This window comes from Alligator sinensis, unplaced genomic scaffold (assembly GCF_000455745.1).
Source record: "Alligator sinensis unplaced genomic scaffold, ASM45574v1 scaffold66_1, whole genome shotgun sequence".
Classification (NCBI taxonomy): domain Eukaryota; kingdom Metazoa; phylum Chordata; order Crocodylia; family Alligatoridae; genus Alligator; species Alligator sinensis.
Window position 1 is genome coordinate 19,846 of NW_005842484.1, and position 21,420 is coordinate 41,265.

The window sequence follows — 21,420 nt, forward strand, 5'->3', positions numbered from 1 at the left end:
AACAATACCTCTGAGTTTGTTGTACCATTATTGTACTACAATATTAGAAATTTGTCTGCACACTATTATAAATGAACAGTAGAAGGCATAAGGTTACTAAGTAATTAAAATATCATGTTTTCTCACATAACAAAAATAACACACACCTTCCTCCCCCCAAAAAACAAACAAACAAACAAACAAACAAACCTGCTGGAAATTCAATTATGCATTACATGCAAGAAATATAGCAAGAACAAGTTCTGTTGCTTACTGGTGAGATCAAAAGTAAAATCTGCAGTGATCCACAGAGAGAAGAACAATGAACAAGCTCAGTTTTCTATCTCCTGCTATTTAGTTAGTTAATACAATGAAAGAACTTTCTTCTGCCTTGCAAAATCAAGGTAAATATTATATTCCAGGTCATGTTGTATGTGCAAAAATACGGTATAAACAATGTTAATCAATATTCATGTTTTCAAGAAAAGGAATGATGCAACATCTTAGTAGCCATACATCACAAGCTCATGTGACATGATGAGAAAAAAACTTAATGAAAGATAAATCAAGCTCATACATGATCAACCAAGTAGGCAGGATAACATCAACAGATATGCAGACAGTTCACAGTGTCAACCAGAGTTTTTAGAGGTCAAAGACAGTGTATTCATGGTGATCCTCCACTACACTATCACATTTGTTCTACTTGGTTGCAGTGTTTTTCAGACTATCTACTTTAAATTTGGTGTGGAAAAGATCTACAAGTTAATGTCATAATTCCTTACAAAGCTCTGTTTTCAAACAGGCAATGCTTTAGATGTGTTTAAAGATTTGTATTTTAGCCTCCATGAAGCAAAGGAAAAATTGTTTTGAATTTAGCTACAGATACTGGGTGCTTGGAGGTTTAGAAAGTCAAGCAGATGCATATATATGGGAATAAGAATCTCAGGTTACATTCCTGTTTTTTAAAAACCTGACTTTAGAGCCATAGGCTAAGTACAAGCAGTCAAAAAGCTGAGGCTGAATTGATTCAATCTTCCCTGATTGGTCTAAATTGCATAGATTGAACCAATAAGTAAATTAACAGATATTCACTTTTGATTCTGGAAATACAGCCACATGCTGGCAGTGGCCGAGGCCAGAAGCCAGGGGGTGTTAGACCACATTTCTCTGCTAGGCTAGAGCAGACATCTTGGGTCAAGGCTAGCCCACCCACCCCACAAGGGGGGAATTGTGGGAGAGATGAAAATCATCCTGGGATGCTGGGGGATGGTGAGTTAACTTGAATCTGAAGGGGATCTGGGACAGAAGCTCAGTAAGCTAATTTAACCTAAATCAGCTAGGGCCCCAGACAGAAGTGAAACATTTTGCCTGATCTGGCCACAGAAAGCAGTTTGTAGCTGTGGTCAAACACAAGTGCACAGCTTCAGACCACTTCAAAAATGGCTGTTTGGGTGAAAATCTGAACCCTCATTGCATGAGGGTCAGATAAAGACACTTCAAAACAGAGTGTCTTCTGTAACTTGTGCCTGCACTACCTCCTAGCCTGTCACTGTTTTCAGAATGGAAAGGGGGAGAAGGAGCAGAGGGAGTTCAGTCTGGGGTTTCTTCAGCCCTTGCTGGAGAGTGGGGTGGGTGTATTGAAACCTCCTCCCCCCGTTAGGTAGGTGGGCTCCAATTCACCCATCCCACCCTCCAGTGCCTGCTGGGGAGCCGCTAGAATGAGTTCCCTCTGTTCCCCTTTCCCCCTCCCATTCTTAAAACTTTGTAGCCTCACAGGGAAGAGGGGCCTTCACTAGGGAAAACCAGCTGCAGGCTGGTAGCCAGCAGATGGTTCCAGAGAGGAGGGGAACAGTGAATCTAACAGTGAATTTCTTTTTGCTCTGGGGATTGTTGTAACTCAGATCCCTTCCTGCAAGATGTTCTCAGTTCCAGTGGGGAGCTGCGCTTCTGTCTATACCCTTAAGTCTGATGCTACATCCATCTAGGTTTATCTTACACTGGTTTCAGCCACTTTGAAAGGAGTGTATGTGCCCTGAACTTCTGTTGTGTTACAGATTTGAACCAATTTCTGATGACTTATACCAGCTTATGTGTATTTTCTGTCCCTGGTCATAATGTAAGTGCCCTTCCCTCCTAGAGGGAAAATTTGTGCTAAGCCTTTTTGGAAGTATTGTTTTAGAACAGTGGTTTTCAAACTGTGTTCTGTTGAACCCTGGGATTCTGTGATAGGTCACTAGGGATTCCACAAAGAGATTCAGGGTAATGAGAAAGTGGGGGGAGAAATGGTATGCCACCATTGCCAGGCCTCATCATCAGGGATCCTAGTTTTCTCTGATTTAACCGAAATTTTGGGATTTTTTTTTAAAAAGTTCCCCAAATCCATATTTTTCCATTATTAAAATGAAACACAGGTTTCATTTAAATCACAGAAAAATGTGGATTTGGGGTTACTTTTCTTTTGATAAATCAGAGAAAACCAGGATCGCTGCTCACCACCTGACTCTGCTTCAGTCTTTAGTACTGGAAGAGGGGTTCTGTGGCAGAAGAAGTGATATGAAAGGGTTCCATGAAGTTTGAAAACCACAGTTTTAGATATACTCCTCAATTTTACTGAATGCTGTAGGTGCATAAAGTATGATGAAAATAGACATTTAACAGATCTGGATTTTTTTCTCAAGTCAATTTACTATTACTGTTCACCTTTTCCACAACTGAAGCATAGTCTTCTCCTTTGCTTGCTTTATCAAATATTTGTTTTAAAGGGTTCTACCATATTCCTCTTTGCAGAGTATTTGGCTTCAGTGAGTGAAAATTATTTTAACTGGGCTTTTTCTTTCATATATCTTTGTTTGTATGGGTCCTCCTGAGTCTAACAGCTTACTGGAATAGACAAGTATTTTTCTACTATCTGCAGGTAAATTGAGGAAGTATTGTTATTATTATTTTACTTTAATGAGAGTTTGAGGGGTTTGAAATTATTCTAATCTTACTGGGTGCAGCTGGCAAGGTAATTTATAACAGATGCCAGTGCTGATTTCCCACTGATATGATTTTTAAATGTATTTTTAGAGGAAAAAATAGCATATAAATATTACCGCTGCAAAGCTTGCAGGCCCCATTATTTTTTTTATGAACAGCTTGCCAACACAGCAGATATGATTAAATGGCTGGTAATATCACCGTTCTAAAGTAAATGCATGTGTATGAGAGGGAGTGGTGATTCTGTGAGTGTGTGTATTATTATAAAGAGATACTTAGGGAGAGGTCTGGTCTTCTGAAAAGCCAAAATCTTCGGTACAATATCAAGGTCTAACCACCTTCTGCACTGTCAAAGTGTTTGTTCTTATTATAAGCACAAGAAAGGAGCAAAGAGCTATTGCTGTGTGAACTTAATCAGGTCATACAGACAATGTTTCAGTGAATGGCTTATATTAAATCTTTATACTGCTATGGCATGAATCTAGCCAGGATTAACCTGCAGCAAACCTGCCTTTTTAATCATGACATTTTGAGGTGCATGGTATTTTTTTTTCATAAAAGAAAACAGAAGTGTCTTCCTTTGAGTCTGTGGTATGACACGTGGTTTTTTGTAGTTGACAGAAGGCAAATACCGTTGTGCTTAGATTACAAAAGTAAAAAAGGATGGTGTAAACGGGTTGGTGTCCCTGCTTCCATTTAGGCAGGGTTGTCCTCAGCCAGTCCAAATAATGGTTTATAACACAAACTGTAACTATTGATTCAAACAAACAAATGAACAAAGCAAATCTTCAGGCTTTCCCCAGGTGGCAGGAGAGGGCCCTTTTAGCTCTTGTCCTTTATGCAGAAGTGAGCTCCTCTAAGTTTCAGCCTACCTCCTGACCACAAAAGCTGGAGCTCTTTGCTGTCTTCCTGCTTGGGCTTTTAACTGCCAGCTAATCACTTACAGCTGGCTTCTACCTCAGGGCTTGCTGCCCCACTTAAGGAACAAGACTGCCCTGCTACAGACAGATTGTAGGGCAAAGAATAGTATGTTTTGCTCAGAGCAAGGTTATAGATTGTCTTTTGGGAATAGCTTAAGATTCATGTTTTGTCTTTTTGTGTCAAGCGGGAGGCTGTGTAAGAATTATGGTATGATGCACTTTGTTACTGTGCTACTGCAGCAAGCTGTTGTTCTGAACTCTAGACACCGTACTCAGGCTCTCTTCTTTATTATATTGGAGTAAACCAATGTCACATATCCATATATCTTTCCACATTTATAGGAACATGCCACATTCAATTAGTACTGTAGAAGTTTGTAAAGAACTAAATGTGGCTCTTACTCATTCCTTTTGGACCTTACTACATAGGGAATGTAGATTCATGTACACATCAGGAGATGTGTGCCATGAATTCAGTATATAATAAGTAATTATAATCAACATGACACTGGAGAAATACCAGAGTGCGTAGACATCACTGATGAGTGGACCAATGTAGGAAGCGCCATGAAATATGTGACTTTTAGGGAAGGGTTTAAAAGGAGAGGAGGAAAGAGGGAGTGTTGCACAAAGTGTGAGGGATTGCCTCCAGTACAGAACCAGTGCAAAAGCTTGTCTGTAGCTAAGAGGAAAGGGTGATAGGAAGGTTCCACTGTTGCAGCTGCTGGAATTAATGCAAAGCTTCCTCCAATACGTGAGCAGCAGTTATGTGGGAAGTTAGAAAGGAGTAAAGGAGTTGGGAAGAAATGCAAGCTGGATCAAAGATGGATCTTCACATGTATGGCTTTGTGAACCAAATTTCATTTAACTCTTTCAGGTGCTCAGAAATTGTCTGTTAGTGCTATCAACCATGCCAAGTATTTAGAATTGCCTTTCCCTATACAATTTCCTTCCCTTGATCAATGTTCTTTCTATTGACTATGCTTGCGATACCTGTTGCACTACATTTCTATCATATTCAGCTGCATCATATTCAGCTGCATCAATTAACCTCATGGCCCAGGGAGAATCTGCTGATCACTAATTCTTTTTTGAAGGCATACTTTGTCTTCTGGTTGGTTGTTTTTGCCTTCCTCAGAAACATCAGCAACTAGCCACAGCTAGAGATGAGACATTGGCTTGGATGGTTTCGTACTCCAAGAGGCAATGAAAAACTCTGAGGTATCTGCCTGTTGTGGCTCACCTTTATGCTCAGTATTTAACCACCAGTTTGGATTCAGGGAAATATTTTCTCTCAGATCACACTGATAGAGAACAAGAGTAGTTTTTTCCCCATTTCTCTCCCCTCCTACCCCATTTCCTCTGCAGCATGGGGTAGGTCCCTTTTCTCAGATTGCATGGTTATATTTTACCCAAAGAAATACGTTGTCCTGTTAAGGGCCCAAGATGTTAGCTGTGTCCTTTTTCTTTCCTGCTCTCTTCCTAAGGCACATAGTAGTTTTTTGAAGCCTTTATGTTTTGTATTGAAGAACTTAATTTCTTTGTAAGATGGCAGGGGGCATTTTATGTCTTGTGGGAAGCATGTGCAGAGGAAGCAGAAGAAATGGACTTAATGCCTAGTATGTGGTTGTCTAGGATGTGGTTGCCTAGTATTGACCAGGGAACCAGACTTGATAACTCCAGTATTACCTTTCAATCCTGAGTTCTTAGAGCTAAGAAGGGTAAATGACTAAGCTTGTTCACTCAAGGATATATGGATGAACTCAAAGATATGGTCTGTATGCTTATGTCTGCATTTCAGGATCAATAAGACAAATGTAAATTAAGGTACATTTATTCAGACAAAAGGAAAATTCTAATGTATATAAAAGACTCTGCTTTGTTCATTCTGGCACCATTTATCTCACTTGGGTTAAAAGAAATGCAACACTTTGTCTGTGTTGGGCTACTGTTTTCATGTTGTGGCATTTTCCTTTGAAGGGGACTTCTGGGACAGCCCTAGGCAAAAAAAATGTAAGAACCAGAAATGGACAGAAATTAACATGGCAACAACCCAACCACAATGCGCATGGTTATGCAGAACAGAGAATGGCAGGGAGCACTGAGTATAAACACAGGAACAAGGGTGAGAGACTTCAAGAGGGTCACATTGAACAGGCACTAGTACTAGTATAGGATGAGTATATACTTCACAAACTTCTAGCTTCTAACTCATGGCTATGAGTCATCATTTGGGGGCGAATCGTCACAGATAAGGACCTGGAGGAAGTACTCGTGCTGTGTTTGTGAGAGCATGAAAGGGCAGATAAATTTACTAAGTCTGGCAGCCTTAATCCAGGTGACTTTCACTTCCAGGAATCTGTGAGGATTTGTGGGATAGAACTCCTGGCTTTTTCTGGGTGGGGAAACCATCCCTCTTAATGAAGAACTTCCAGGAAACTCATAACGAAGAACTTCCAGGAAACTCAACAAATACAAACTTGTAGTGCTTCCACTCTCCTCCCCAAGTTTTATAAGACAGAGATGAAAATAGGAACCAAAAATGGTGTAGAGAAGTGTGTAAATATGAAGGGTCTTAAAGATAAGAAACTTTTATTTTACATGGTGGAGAAGTGGCACAAAACAGAGACACAAAGGAAAGGGTTTTGGAGTCAGGGTGATGGACCAGGGTGATCGATCAGGAAAAGGAGGGAAAGGAATTTGTATATTGATATAAAAAGGATTTGTATATTGATATAAAAAGCCATGCATTGAAAGCATCAGTAGAAGAGAAGGATTCATCAAAGAATAAGGAGGCAGGGAAGGAACCATTAAAGAAAGGAGAACAGGACAGGAAGGATTCACCTCCAAGGTAGGAGGAGGTGTCAAGAAGACAAATATGATTATCAACATCAGTAAGAAATCACAAAGGGGGCCTACACACATACATTGAGACTACTCTGATGCATTATAATTACAATGGTAATTGTATAGCATGGTAATGACTATGTTCCAGCAGACACCAGCATCACATATATCAGCATCCCCGTGCTGAAAAATGGTGGTGGAGGCGCATTAACTAAAGTTCTCAGAACCACTTTAATTAAAGTACCCCCCTTGCCTTGCCTCCCGGAGCACATGTATAAACGGCCAGAGCGTATGACTGGAGTAACTCTAAGATAAGGCCAGGAAGAGGACCATAGGCACCTTAATAAGTGCCAGTTCAGTTATATAATTACACAGGTATATGATGGAAAATATATTTCAAAATATATATAAGCTATATTCATAATATTATATAAATATTATACATATATAAAGTCCACTACATTAAGAAAAATGTGAAAAAGCTGTTTTAATTATGACCCAATATTTTGTTTCTGCAGAACCAACTGTCTTACTAGCTATGAAAATCACCATTTCATGCACAGAAATCCTTGCCTCTTGCATATTTCCTATATCATCACAACTAAAACATCACTCCAAAACTATTTAATATTTGCAGATATTTTCAATAATTACTATATTACATAGAAAATACTAAAACTAGGATGGAGTGTTGTTAACTTGTGCTCTGAAAGAAATGGAAGGTATAAACTATCTCTAACATTTTAAGATTAGACCATAAAGGTATGGAAAGCAATATAGAATTAATTTTGCTATTAAAATGTGTGTGTAATATATAGATCACATTCTATACTTAAAGTTTAAATTATTTTAGAACTTTATTGCTGTTGTTGTCACTCATATCTCTTAATCGTTAGAGCCCCTGAATGAATCACTTGACAAATATACATATGTATAGTCAGTTAGTCAGTTCCAAGGCCATACTGACAGTTGGGGCACCCTTGATGTAGCAAGAATTTTCCTCCATTCTTCCCAGTCTTTTGAAATCTGTGTACACTCAGTAGATTTTAATCCTGTCCAGGCTTTGATGCTGGTGGACACGTTGTGCTAGGTCTTCCTTTTCTTCTTTGTTCATTCACAGCACTCTGCAGAATGGTGTTGGCAAGGGTGCCGGGCCTTTTTGTTACATGTCCAAACCACTGAGTTTACAAATACATAGAAAGAGTCAGTCTCTCCCCTGAAGAGTTTGCAATTTAAATTGATAAGCAAACTGTCAGATATACTCATATTCACTCATTTAACAGCTGGGGAACTGAGTTACAAAGGTAGGTGGATAGTAGACTGACAGAAATTTTTGCCTTTATTATAGAATTATTAAAAACAAAAGATGAAAATGCAATAGTGCATCAGTTCCCAATCTGTGCTATGGGTACCACCAGTGGTACACAGACAACCTGTTAGTGGTATGTGTTAACAGATTTATTATAGTTTCATAGTTGCTAGGGTAGGGTTGGAAGGGACCTGAGCAGATCATCAAGTCTGACCCCCTGCCATGGGCAGGAAAGAATGCTGGAGTCAAATGACCCCAGCAAGGTGTTCATCCAGCCTCCTTTTAAAGACCCCCAGGGTAGGAGCCAGCACCACTTCTCTTGGAAGTTGGATCCAGATCCTAGCCACCCTGACAGTGAAGTAGTGCTTCCTGATGTCTAGCCTGAATCTACCTTCTGCCAGCTTGTGACCATTATTTCTTGTCACTCCTGGTAGTGCTCAGGGGAACAGGGACTCTCCCAATGCCTGCTGGTCCCCCCTGACTAGTTTGTAAATGGCCACTAGATCCCCCTCAGCCTTCTCTTGTGGAGGCTGAACAGGTTCCGGTCCCTTAGCCTCTCCTTGTAGGGCCTGCCCTGCTGCCCCCTGATTATGCAGGTGGCCCTCCTCCTCCCTCTAAATTATAATTACTTTATATGAATATACATTTGCTGCTCGTACTTAAGGTTGAACTGAAAAATTTGCTGGTGGTACTTAAGGTTGTATCATTTTAAATTGGTAGTGTGCAATCTGTCAGAGTTTGGGAACTGCAGCAATAGTGTATGGCCCTGCCAAGTGCCAGGCATGAAACAATCATCAGTAACAAGCTGCCATTATCACCAAAGATTGAAACCTCCTCCCCATAATGCCATTCATGGGGTCACACATTTAGGACTAGCCATCCCTCTTTTACTATGCAGAGTATACCTCCTTGATGGTCTGGAATGACAAATTTGGATACGTTGGGCATGTCCAGATGAATGTGCACATGTGTTTCCCCAGGGATATATAGCATTGGCACATAGTTGTGCCACTACTTGTTCCTGGGGAATGTCTGTGCACTCATACTCTGGTGCATGGCAAGTTGCCCTAGGTGGGGTAAGGTTGCTGGGGCCAGCCCATGGGCTCCAGGAGTGGTGATCCAGGCATGTGAAGCCTGGCTGGCGGCTGAAGTGTGGCTCTGGTGGGCCAGGCTCCAGAGATCCTGGTGTCAAAAAAACCTGTGGCAGAAAAAAGTGGGGTGGTGCATGTAATGGCAGCATGCATTGCCTGAAATTGAAGCCTGGCCAGTGTGCATGCACAGGTGTTCCCTGGGGAAAAAGTAGTAGCCACTATATGCCACTGCTAATTCTCCCCAAGGAAATGCCCATGCACGCTCATCTGGATGCACCCATTGGGACGTTTGAACATTTGGTTTCCCAAATGTCTGTGGACATTTGGTTCCCCAGGGACAAGTAGTGGTGGTGCACCTTGTGCTGCAACTACTTGTTCCCGAGGAATGCCCGTGCCATGTGCACTTTGATGCACAAGTTATCCTGGGGGCGGTCGGGGAGGCTAAGGCCAGCACTGTGCTGGGTCCAGCATGTTTACCTGGGGTTCTGAGAACCTCTGGGGGGTGCAGAAGTAGTGATCCTGCCAGATGGAGCAGGGCCAACAGCTGCAGTGCAGCTCTGTATGGCCCGGCTCTGTTTTTCAGCAGCCCATGCTGCCTAAGTGTGTGCTGCTTCATTTTTTTTCCCACTTTTTTTTTAACCCTGGATATTCATGTAGCATGGAGAACACCAGACTGTGCAGTATGTGGCATTGCAAATGTGTTTCTGGTGTCACGTACCACATGACCACACTTGTCTGGGTGTGCCCGTTGTGTTGTAGGGTAAAATGTCCAAACTCAAAGAGACACATATCTGTATTAGGAACTGGAAGAGGTGGAGGGCATTATCAGAGGCAGTTCCTGTGACCCAGTAACTGTGGCTCTTGACATTTGCTGTCTTGAACTAGCCCAGCAGGAAATTGGCCAGACAGATCATATTCCCTTCAGCTGCTTAGTATGGGACAGAGAAAATGTACAGTTCTGGAGAATTTAAGTGCAGCATGCCAAAGAGGGTGCTAAGGACAGCGAAGAGGAGGTGTCTCTTCCATATCCTCCTTGCAGAAGGGGCATGACACCAATGCTGCTATGTTTAAGTGATGGACAAAGGTGTTGGTTGATGGCTAGAAAACAATATTTAGATATTTACTTTTAGGAATTGGCTTGTAGGCAAAGTAGATATTGCATTAGAATAATGGTCCAAGGGAACAGCAGAGGTTACTTAGTGTCTAAAAGCCTGTCTATGATAAAGTTTCATGTTTTTAGCCTTGGAAGTTGAGGCCAGCAGAACAACAGTCTGGGGAAATTGAAGACATGTGCCACAATGTTCTCTGAACTTCCATAATAAAAGATAGGCTTGCTGTATTGGAGCCAGGTCACAGTGACCAGCTGCAAAGCCCCTGGGATTTCTGGTTTTGTTAGATGGACCAAATTAGGAGGCCAGGCATGCCCAAATTAAGACACCAGTAAATGACCAAATTAAGATGTATGCATGTGATGGGTTTGTTGGAACAAAGGAATATGTTGACAAAACAGAACGTGGACAGCATAATGCACACAGGGAAACCAATCAATGATACCCAGGAATGAAGAGTCATCAGAGGAGAAAGAGGCATGTATTGACCAGCTGTGAATACAGATTCTCCAAAAGCTGGACTTCCTCAGTTAGAACTGGAATTATGCTGTACAAAAATCGTATGAACATTGACTGCATAGTGTAGGATCAAGGCCTTCAAAAGTAGGGAGAATCTTGGGTTTAAGATTCTAGCTGGGAAAGTCAAGCTTTTGAAGAATCTGCACTCCTAGCTAGTCAATACATGTTTCTTAAGTAAATGAATTGGAAATTAATTCAGTAGTTCATTATTTCTACATTCTGGGTCCTTGAAAAATGTGTAAGATACAGTGCAGTTGCACATGTTCAAGGGGCAGTTTGTAAAGGTATTTCCCCAGTTATTTTGTATCAGTGTCTGAATTACTACACTGTTTCAAGAAGTATTTTATTCTTTGTCCCATGTGAAAAGAAATGCTGGTATCTCAAGCCCTACTGTGAAAACCTGGATTTTTAAAATCAAGCACATTTTTCTTCAATAGTGAGATGGACCCTTCAAAAATTTGTCAGAAAATATTGGCAAGTTCTATTCAACTGTTTAGGTCTCCTTCTTAAAAAAAATAAGCTATCGAAACATAAATTACACATTTAGCAATAAACTCTACCATTAGGGAGTACTCCTGATTATCTGGATGGGTCTCAGAGCATGAGCAGGTCAGCAGAAACCTAGTCAAGCCCTTTCTTGCTTATAGTTGCAATCTTGCTATTTGTCTCTGGCTAGGAAGTAGATTTTACATCTGCACTATTCAAACACATTGTGCCAAATTCAGCTCACTTTACCCGTGTGAGCAATCACACTGACCTGAATTGCATGACTCCTGTGAATAAAGTGAACATAATTTGGCACAGTGTGAAAACTAATAGCTTGTCCTGTGTCTGGATTTAAATCTAAGTTTTCTGTTGTTGGTTCAAGGTGCTTTGTTCCATCTGCCAAAGACAGGATGTCAGTCTGAATAGAACTAATGTTATCTGAAATTCATTTGTGGTTGTTGCTTGGAGGCCCAAAGCCAGATAATACAGAAGGCTGTTACACTCTGGCTTATTCTAGAAAATGGTTTTGCAAAAATGTTCCGTATGCTACAAAGGCCAAAGATCACATGACTGTTCTGGGCTTTCTTTCAAATCATGTTTACTGTCACAAGACTGTTTCTGAGGAAAGCAGTGAGATTTGTAGCTCTTAGTAACATGCTTATACATGTTGGTCAAGTGAAAGTCATTTTTTTTTTCTTCTGTGGCACCCTACATGTTGAACAACCTGATTCTGCTATCTTGTGAGAGAAAAGAGCTGAATATCAGATGTGTGATATATCCATACTTTCATTGACATACAAACTAGCCACATCCCTCAACTTTTTGTCATTTTCTCTTATATTTTGGGGAGACTTTCCATTCTGTTCTTTCATGGACTGGGATGAATTTCAGTCTTCAATTTGGGATACATGTATGAAAATGCGAATTGGGCACAATCACTTTTATCTGTATAAGCACTTAAGCAGGTGCTTAGCTCAAAGTATGCAAGTGATCCCTATTGACTGTAGTGTGCCTACTCTCATGATTCACTACATGGCTGAATCTTAGATGCCCTCTAGCTGTCCACTAGGGAGTTCAATAAAGGATCAGCTAATAGCGCTCCCTTGTGAAGGGGTCTGGTTGTAAAAGTCAGAACTTTGGAATAAAATGAGGACATGTTATTATTCAAAAGTATCTTAGTGGGAATAATAATTTTTAGTTTTAATGTTTTAGAAATACATATAAAATATGAGTAGACTTATTAATGGCACGTGAAAACAGGATATAAAATTAATCCTATTAAAACTATACAGTTTAACTTTCACATGGAAAACAGCCTACTGAGGGCAAATGGGCTCTGGGAAATTGTTAATTCTCCACTAAGCAGAAAATTTATTGAAGAGATAAGGGAAGTGAGTTTTTCCTTAATAGAACAATAGTTACAGTCACGTGATTCTAGGCACTTACCTAGGGTGTCTCATAAAATACTGAAGAAAGACAAGGGACCAGGATGTATTGGAACGTGGCTATGGATCTGGACAACTAACCATTGAAAGTTAGCTTTACCTAGAGTTGTCTAGAAGCTTTCAGACTTAATAGCCTGCAATTTTTCTTTATATAGGCCTAGGCAACTATCGCAGTTAATTTTTTAGTAAACTTAGGCAACTGAGTACCTGCCCTTAGCTAGGTCTTAAAAGCAATCCCCAAATATCAGCTGAGAAAATGGAAGTAATTTGTTGTTTTTATTGACCTAAACAGGGAACCTATACAGATTCTGCAGAGGGGGAGAGAGTGTTAGGGATTCAAAATGCTTGAATAACCTGTGTGCTGAGGTGTGGAGGGTTAGAGGTGAAATTCAGAGAAGTAACTGGGCCAGAGCTTGATAAGCCAGCTGACAAATAAGACCAGGAAGAGTATATGTGCAAAACGCCTTGCTATGTGCCCCTAATAGCTATGGCGGAAAGAATGGTGATTTCTTCTGTCATCAGGAGAAGACAAAGCTCCATGAATACACTTTGCAAGGTGGAATAATAGGACAGATGCAAAACCCAGAGATGCAGCCCAGCTGACTCAAAGCACTCACTTTCAGAAAAAGAACTATCTAATGTATTCATGCATGAAGTATGCTTACCATTACAGACTTCTGGGGTAGTCAAAAGAGATGCACTTTCTCTTTAGCCATTTTAAAACAATTTGCTCTGAATTATGAACTTACACACACACACCATGGAGTTCCACTGACCTTCATAGGGTTGGATAATATATAGTTAAGCAGAAATTGTCTTACTAAATTTTTTCGATGTTGCCAGTTGGGATGACATCAGGCAATCCTGAGTTCAGTGCAAAGCATTCAATGATACAGCTAATAAACCCATTTCAGTAGGGGCCCAGTAAAAGTAGGAGCAGGAGAGATGAATCAACTGATCAACAAGTGTGTGGCGACTTGTAGGGAATAAAGCACTTGTTTTGCCCAGTGAGAAGATAGCAACCCTACCAACTGTTGAAGGAGAAACCATATAGATACTGTGGTGATGGGCACTGTAGAAAAACCTATAATGAGTAGGGAAATGGAATATGGGATGAGGAGAATTGGGCACATTCACAGCAGTACAAATATTCTTGTTCTGGAGGCTTGTTTCATAGTTGTTAGGAGCTGGATGGGACCTTACAGATCATTGGGTCCAGCCCACACTTGGGCAGGAAAGACTGCTGGGATCAGATGACCCCAGCAAGATGGGCTTCAAGAAGTTTTTTGAAGATCGCCAGGGTGGATGATTATACCACCTCTGGGGGGAATCTGTTCCAAATCCTGTTGTTGTTGCTGTTTTTTTATTAATACCAAACCTGAACGTTAAGGTACTTCTAGCAGCTGGACTTAACTGCAGATGACTATTCCTCTAGGTAGCATAGGGTATATTTTGGTTTAATTTATTACTGAAGTGCTAAGAAATATTTTTTTATTCAATAGAAAATGGGGGTGGGTTAGGGGGAGGAAATTAACACTGGAAGTGAGAGAACATGCTGTCCCTTAACAGGACTTTTCCTGGTACCAGGCCCTTGAACTCTCTGTCAACTTCATAGAAGTGTATTATATTCCCACTTGCCCTCAATTTGCTGCATTCTCTGGGCAATGTAACACAGAAAATGCTTGGCTTACAAAAGTCACTTATGAAGAACAAGGAACAGGAACAGGCTCTCTGTACTTGCTTGTAATGCAGTTCCAACATCCTGTCCTGCAACTGACCTTTAAGCCTGCAACTTTAATGCAAACTGCTGTCTTCCTGGCAAAAGACTTGATCAAAAAGAATGGCCAGGTGATTTTTTTTTTTGCCATCATATTACACCTGCTTAAGCCAAAAATTTTAATTGGATGCATAGATGAATTTAAAATGACTTTTCATTATGGTATTGTTACTTTTCTGCCATGTAATCAATCTGTGCAGACCACAACAATTTTACGTGTGTTTGTCAGTTCAATACACAGTTCTGTTCTTCCATGAGAAACAGATGCTGGCACCCTTACAGATAGTTTATCACCAGCTTATTAGTGAGCAACCATGGGTTTTGGGGTTTGGGGCTTTTTTTCGGTAAGTAGTAAACATGAAGGTTCTTCAGAATGTGACTGTTCCAGAAACCTAATCTAAAGAAAGAATGTACTTTTCTTTGCAGAAAGTCTAGTCCTAGCTTAAGGGTGTTTTTGCTTTGACTTCAGTAAGAGTGGGATTTGGGCAAAGAGAGAATTATTTTAGTATTTGAAGTTGGACACCGAGATGAAGTTTAGTTTTAAATTCAAGAGCCATTAATTTTAATTTCTTAATATGAATCTAGGGTTTATCTGCAGTTGGGATTTTTTGTATCAAGGTAGCTTTGCAGGCATAACTACACTAATAAACCATTTCCCTCCTGCCTCCCATGTGAACAGGATGCAATGGCAAAAAGAATGATGCCTAGGAGTGTTACTGACCACAGCTTCAAACTGGAATACACTGTTGCAAAAATGCAGTGACAAAAAACCCTTAAATTCAACAAAACATCAAGGCTGGGAACAGAAGTGTTCAGAAACTGATTTAAACCTGTAACAGAAAAGAAGTTCAGCGCACACAAAACCAGTTACAAAATGGCTGAAACTGGTGTAAGATAAACCTGGCTGAATGTAGTATCAGACTTAACTGATTTGGATCGAACCAGTTTATGAAACTTCTCTCCCAGACCCCTTCCTGGTTCAGGTTAAATCACAGTCCCCCAGCATGCTTTGCAGCCCTGGGTTGGGATGTCCTGTCTGCTCCAGAAAGCAGGGCTGGCTTCGCCCCTCTGCTCCCTAGCTGGAGCAGTGACAAGCCTGGCTGGGGATGAAGCACAGTCTGTGGGGGATGCGGGGACACACTGCCCCCCCACCACAGGTAAACCCTGGTTAGTGTCTGGGGCCAGGGCGGGCAGTTAAACACACCTTCCCCTGCTCAAACTTACTGCTGGCTGCAATTGTGGACTACAAATCCCAGAGGCACCTGGAAGCAGAAAGAGGAAGTAATAAGCAAACCTGCAGAATTCTGTTTTTGTGATTGTGGACTGCAAATCCCAGAGACCTCAGGGGCAGCAGAAAGAGGAAGTGAACACACAGTCAGAGAGCTAGCGCCTCCCTGGCTTCTGTCCTGAGCCCCTGCAGGCATATGGCTGTATTTCCTGAGTTAAAGGTAAATGTCTGTTCATTTCTGTTTCAATTTAATATGTGCAGTTTAGACTAACCTGCAAAGGCTGAATTGATTCAGCCTCAGACTTTTTGACTATCTGTACCTAGCCCAAGAGTTAATAGACCCCCACAACCTCTGTTGATAAGTGTGGCATCACAGTTGCTGTTCCAGACCATGGTATCACAACACTACAGGAGACTTTCATTGGGCTTTCAGTGTGAATCATTTTGGTTAATGTTGGGATTTCTCTTTTTCCTTCCCAGTCATTGAGTTTTAATATGAAAGCTAAGGATTCTCTTATTTTTCATCATTTAATTTGAGGCTGGCCCTGATTTCCCTCAGCATCCTCAGCATGGTCTTTAATGAGACCAGAAAGCTCATTCATCATGGGACAGATGGAGTGAACAAAGCCAGAAAAGATCAGTGCAGGTATGATTAACAAGGAACAGAATTTAATGTCTTGCTTGGTACTGGTGAGTATGGAATGTAGAACAAAGGAAGTGAAGCCCTGAAAATGCTCATAAAAATAACTGATGATTAACAACCTACTGCCTGAGAATGCATTTAAAATGAAGAGCACCTATCATGATGGTCTTCTGTTGTTCCAGTTACGTATGTTGCTCCACCACTGAAGTTTCTGGATGTTTCCCAAAAATAGTCCTGGAGGGCTAAACAGTACTATTATCCCTAATTTATAGTCAGGAAACTTGATGCACACAGAGATTAAGTGATTTGCCCAAAAACATGCAACAAGTCTTTGGTAGAACTGTAATTGAACACAACCTTCCCTCAAGGGAGGTCCCAAACACAACAGAAATGTGTGTTGCACAATGGGCCTTTAGCAGACACAAATACAAACCTGAAAGCTATGTGCTTTGCTGGTCACATCCTCAAACCTACTCTGCAGGGTTTCCTCTATGGAACCAATTTACAGGTCATCTCCTCCTTAGGATTAAATAGCATAATTCTTGTTTAATACTAATCAATACAGAAGCTGGACAGGGCTGGGGTCAATCTACTTTTCCTGGCAAGGCAGGGATACTGTGTCAACAGGAATCTAAGTTTCACAGAGCCAGAGGGAAAGTAAACAAGAAAGATCGTGAGGTTGTAGCTGAGTGATGTGGGCATTTCACAGGGAGGGGTATGGTTGGATTCCTGTCCCTGTTCCCAACAAAAGAAACACATTTTATCAGATGACACCAGCTACAGAGTTACAGCACCAACAGTAGGAACCAAGTTGCATAAATATAAGTGATTTTGTTTTCTGTATATATACGAGCAAATGTTATTCAGAACATGAAGTGACACCTTGTTTTTCTGTGAATATATTGATACATTTTCAGCTGTTATTTTATTCTTACTGCCACTCCCCTTTCACCTCATCCAATGTCCCACATTGTGCAAAGTGCTATACAAATAAAGAATATTTTATGGATTGGCAGCATGATTTTAAAAGTGAAAGAGAAGGCAAATGTATGCCAAATGCTGTGTTTAATGTATAAGTCTAAATGAATCAGGCACAGACACCGAAGAATAAGCCTGAACTTAATCCTGAGTCTGCATATGGCTGTTAAAGGTAAGCACATAGTTATGGTCCCATGCTGCAACCTAATAGAACAACACTTGCTGAAGCAAAAGATTCTGTCAGCTAGGAAGGTGGTAGTTCATCATTCACACTATTTCAGTGTGATTGTGTTTGGCAATCCAAGAGCGAAACCAACAAATATGGTACATATAGCAGAACTCATGTGTATTTTATTAATATCCATATTAAAGCCAAACGGGAGTTCTGATTAAATCAATTAAGGGGCCCTATGCAGGGCCTGTAAATTCTTGAAGGCCCGGAAATTTTCATGGTGGCCCTGGCAATATAACCGTGGTTGTCTTCCTGCTTTTTTTGTTAAATGCCTTTAGGCTTCATATTTATTGTAAACATTTGTGAAACATAAGCTTGCTTGCAAAACCATCACAGCTCACTCAGCATCACAAAGTCTGACTGATAGACTTTGTTTTCCTTTGCAGTGTCTTTTATTTTACAGTCCCCACCAGTGATTTTTTGAAAATTTTATAATGGTTTTCCTAATGTTTATTTATGGTTTATGACCATCAATGCAAACCGTATGTGGAAGAGCAGCCATGTGACAGTGTTCTCGTCCTTTACCAAAACCACAGAATTTTCAATTTCGGTGTACTTCCCGAACTAACAATTTGCTTAAAGCTGCATTAGCCTCTCTCTCTTTTTAAAATTTGTTCTGTTCTGAAGAATGTTTGGGCAATCTGAAGCCCTGACAAAAACTCGAAAGGAGGTGTTCTCCATCTAGTCACAGATACAATGTGAGCAATGAAATGTGAGCTCCCTCTTTTTTCCTTCATGTAACCCTGACCTGGGAAGATGACCATCTCTAGGGGTAGCAGATAATTTAATTTCCATGCATGTCAAATTTTTCTTTTGCATCGAGGCAACAGATACAAGTGTCAAATTCTGCAAAATCAGGTGTTCTGGTCTGGATGTAGAAAACTTCTATCATGGGATTGAGGTTAGACCACCAAGCTAACTTCACTTCAGGCCCCTGGCTGGTCCTGGGATTATGTTATGGGGGTGTGTGTGTGTGATGTGTGTGTGTGTGTAAACTGTTTAGCTCCTGACCTGTTTTATATTGTGTTATATTTCATGTCCATGAAAGAATCAGTAAAAAGTACTTTCAGATGGGGAGGAGTGAGCACCACAATTTCAGCATTTGCATTTTTCATTCTGCAGAACACACTTCAAAGGAAATGTTTAAAAAACATACATCTGGAAAACTGATATTTAACAACTCAAAAATTTTCACCAGTGTTCACCAGATGAGACTAAAACAAACAAATAAGATACCTGGATTTTCTCATTTTCCCAAGTGTACAAATCATTTCATTATCATGAGGGACTTTAAAAAAAATCAATTATGATGGGCAAACCTTGTGTTGTTCAAAGTGATAGGAAACTTTCAAACTAAATTTTCCCCTCTGCAATTACAACCCATTGTATCCCTAACCTTTTCTCTTTCTCTGCAGCTAAGACTTCTAATTTCTGGGAGAGGTACAGTGTTGTGATAATTGTCTACTGTGTGATTTTCTTTAGGGTAGTTCCCTGTCCATCCTGATCCCTGTGTTATTTATATTGGTATGCAAACTGATAGTTTACACCGAGTTATGTGTATGTTTGTCCATGTTTGATCAGCTGAGGATCTTTTTCATATATTTTTGATTTGATTAATTTTCTTCTGTGTGCCTTGCTTAGGATGCGACTACACATTACAGTTCTCAGATGCTCATTCTAAGGCATATTAGTCTGTGTTGACTAGTGCTAGTGATCTGTCACATATTGAGGGTTAATACCTTCTCTAAGGTACACTGCTCAGATCTGCCGTTAGAGGGCTGGTGAACAGGGATATGGTTGGGGGTACAAGTCTGCTCCATGTCTGCCCTGATAGTTGACTCTCTAGACAGTATAGGCTGGGAGTGGAGAGCTCTCCTATGCCACGTGGATTACCCCCTCTATCCCCCAAAGCACCCCATTGCCCCCTCTCTTCAGCCCCTGGATTGCCCTCTCCCACCCCCCGACTGGCCTCTCCACTCCAAGATCACTACCATGCTACCCCAAACAGTCCAAAAGCTGTGCATGCAGCAGCAGAGTGGGAGAAGGTCTGCCTCCCTGCCTGCTCCAAGGCTTCCTGCAGCCCATGCCACCCCTGCACACGCAGACCTATCCCCACCAGGCCCTGCAGCTACCTGGCAGCTCCTTGTCCACCCCCACCCCAATCCTATTTTATCTGCCTCCCCTTCAGTTACAGGGCCTCATGGGGGCTGGATGTGGGCATGCTGGAGCAATGTGGTCTATACAGACCCCAGGAGCTGACCAGGGGGGGAAACCTCCCTATTAGCAGCTCTGCCACTCTTGGGCTGATCAGGATAGCAGAGCAGTGATCTGGGGTTGAAGCAGGAAGAGAGGGTAACTGAGGTGGCAGGGAGTAATATGGGGATGAAGGAGGGTTGGGGAGGAGATTTGGGAGGCAAAGGAGGCAGCAGCCTGGCAGCTTCCCATTCACCTACTCCCCCCTTCCAACTACTGCCTCCCTCTTCCCACCTCCAATCCTGCCCCCCCCACCCCTTACCCCTTTCCCATGCCCTGCTCTTCCTGGCTCCTTTACCCCCTTAACCCCTTTCTTTACTTCCTTAAACCCTTTTTCGTCCCTCCCCAGTCCATCCTCACTTACCTGTTGCCTGGCCTTTCCCAGAAGTCAGTCCAGAGCCATATAATCCTGGATGATAGCTAGGCTACCTGGCAGCAGTGCTCCCTGAGATACCGGAGGACTGCAGATTGTTGGTTTTATCTCTGGTAAACACCCAGAAGTTAATTTAATTTAAACTAGGTTGCTCATGTCAAAGATAATCTGGTCCAAAGTTGTGTAACTTTAAAATACCTAAACAAGACTTGGCACTAGTTAATGAGCCTTAATGTGCGATCATTCAAGTTTTAAGAGCTCTTAACATGATCCAACTGTAGTGTATAATCTTACTCTTAGAAATATCTTCTCAGTTTAATAAAACCTAAAGAGTTTCAAATCCAAGTTCCTAATTCATGTTTTCACTATGAATTTGAAATTAGTCAGAAAAGTTCACCTACTTTTAAATATGTATCATTTCACTAATTGTTCATGCTGACCTAAAGGGATACTAGCAAGCTTAAAATCACATTTCAATTTGAGTATGGTGTACCTATTTTATTAAATAAGTAACCCCAAGGTACTTTAACTGGAAGAAATTAAAGCAAAAAGAATTTTATTTTTTGTGTATATTTATGCATTTCATTGTTCCTAGGACTTGCAAAACAATATTTATTAGTAACAGTAGCAACAAAACTTCATTGGAGGAAGCTGCAGAAAGGGGTGTGCAAAGTGAGAAAAGAAAGTGGGAAGGAAAGGGGGTTTGTTTGCATGTGTTGTCAGGTCCAAAACTGAAGACTGTTTTACCAAAGGGATTCTTTAAACATTTAGAGGAAAGGGGGAAAAATTGAAATAAAAGGAGTTCGTATGTTACAGGCTGCTGATATATTTAGACTTCCTGTTTCAGAAGAAAAAGACAGTTGATAGAGTCCATTGTTCTTTGGAGGGCAGCACCATGCCTCTTATGTAAAATCCACATCTTGCTGGTGATTTTAATGAAGCCCAGGCTCTCATCCTTGGAAGTGTGCAACCAAAGTTCAGTATTATTCAGAAAAAGTCACTGTTCAGGTCAGAAAATATGCTGTAGTACAGAGGGAATTTTAAGACTCTAGGACCTTACATTGTTCATTAAAAAGATCTTGTGCCTGCAGTACCATTGGCTTCCTGAAGAAGGTCTTTATTCTACTTCTACTAATCTGGAATAAACCATATGAATTAAGGAGGCTATAAAAATGATCCTTCAATAACATCATAGGCCAAATTCTGTTTTCAGCTGTTTAGTTCAACCTCACTAAAGTCGGCAGGAATG

At 41.0% G+C, this 21,420-nt stretch overlaps 1 long non-coding RNA gene across 2 annotated transcripts in view; it reads left to right on the forward strand.

Annotated features, from left to right (window-relative positions):
• The first annotated feature begins 1,165 nt into the window (after positions 1 to 1,165).
• The window catches only part of LOC102383640, a 24,948-nt gene continuing 4,693 nt past the window's right edge, over positions 1,166 to 21,420 (forward strand). The window contains exons 1-2 of one of the 2 annotated variants that reach the window (XR_324695.2): positions 1,166 to 1,251; positions 16,231 to 16,338. This is a non-coding gene — a long non-coding RNA (uncharacterized LOC102383640). Of the gene's footprint in view, positions 1,252 to 15,748; positions 15,913 to 16,230; positions 16,339 to 21,420 lie in introns of those variants that run through there. The other variant, XR_324694.2, reaches the window with a different exon arrangement.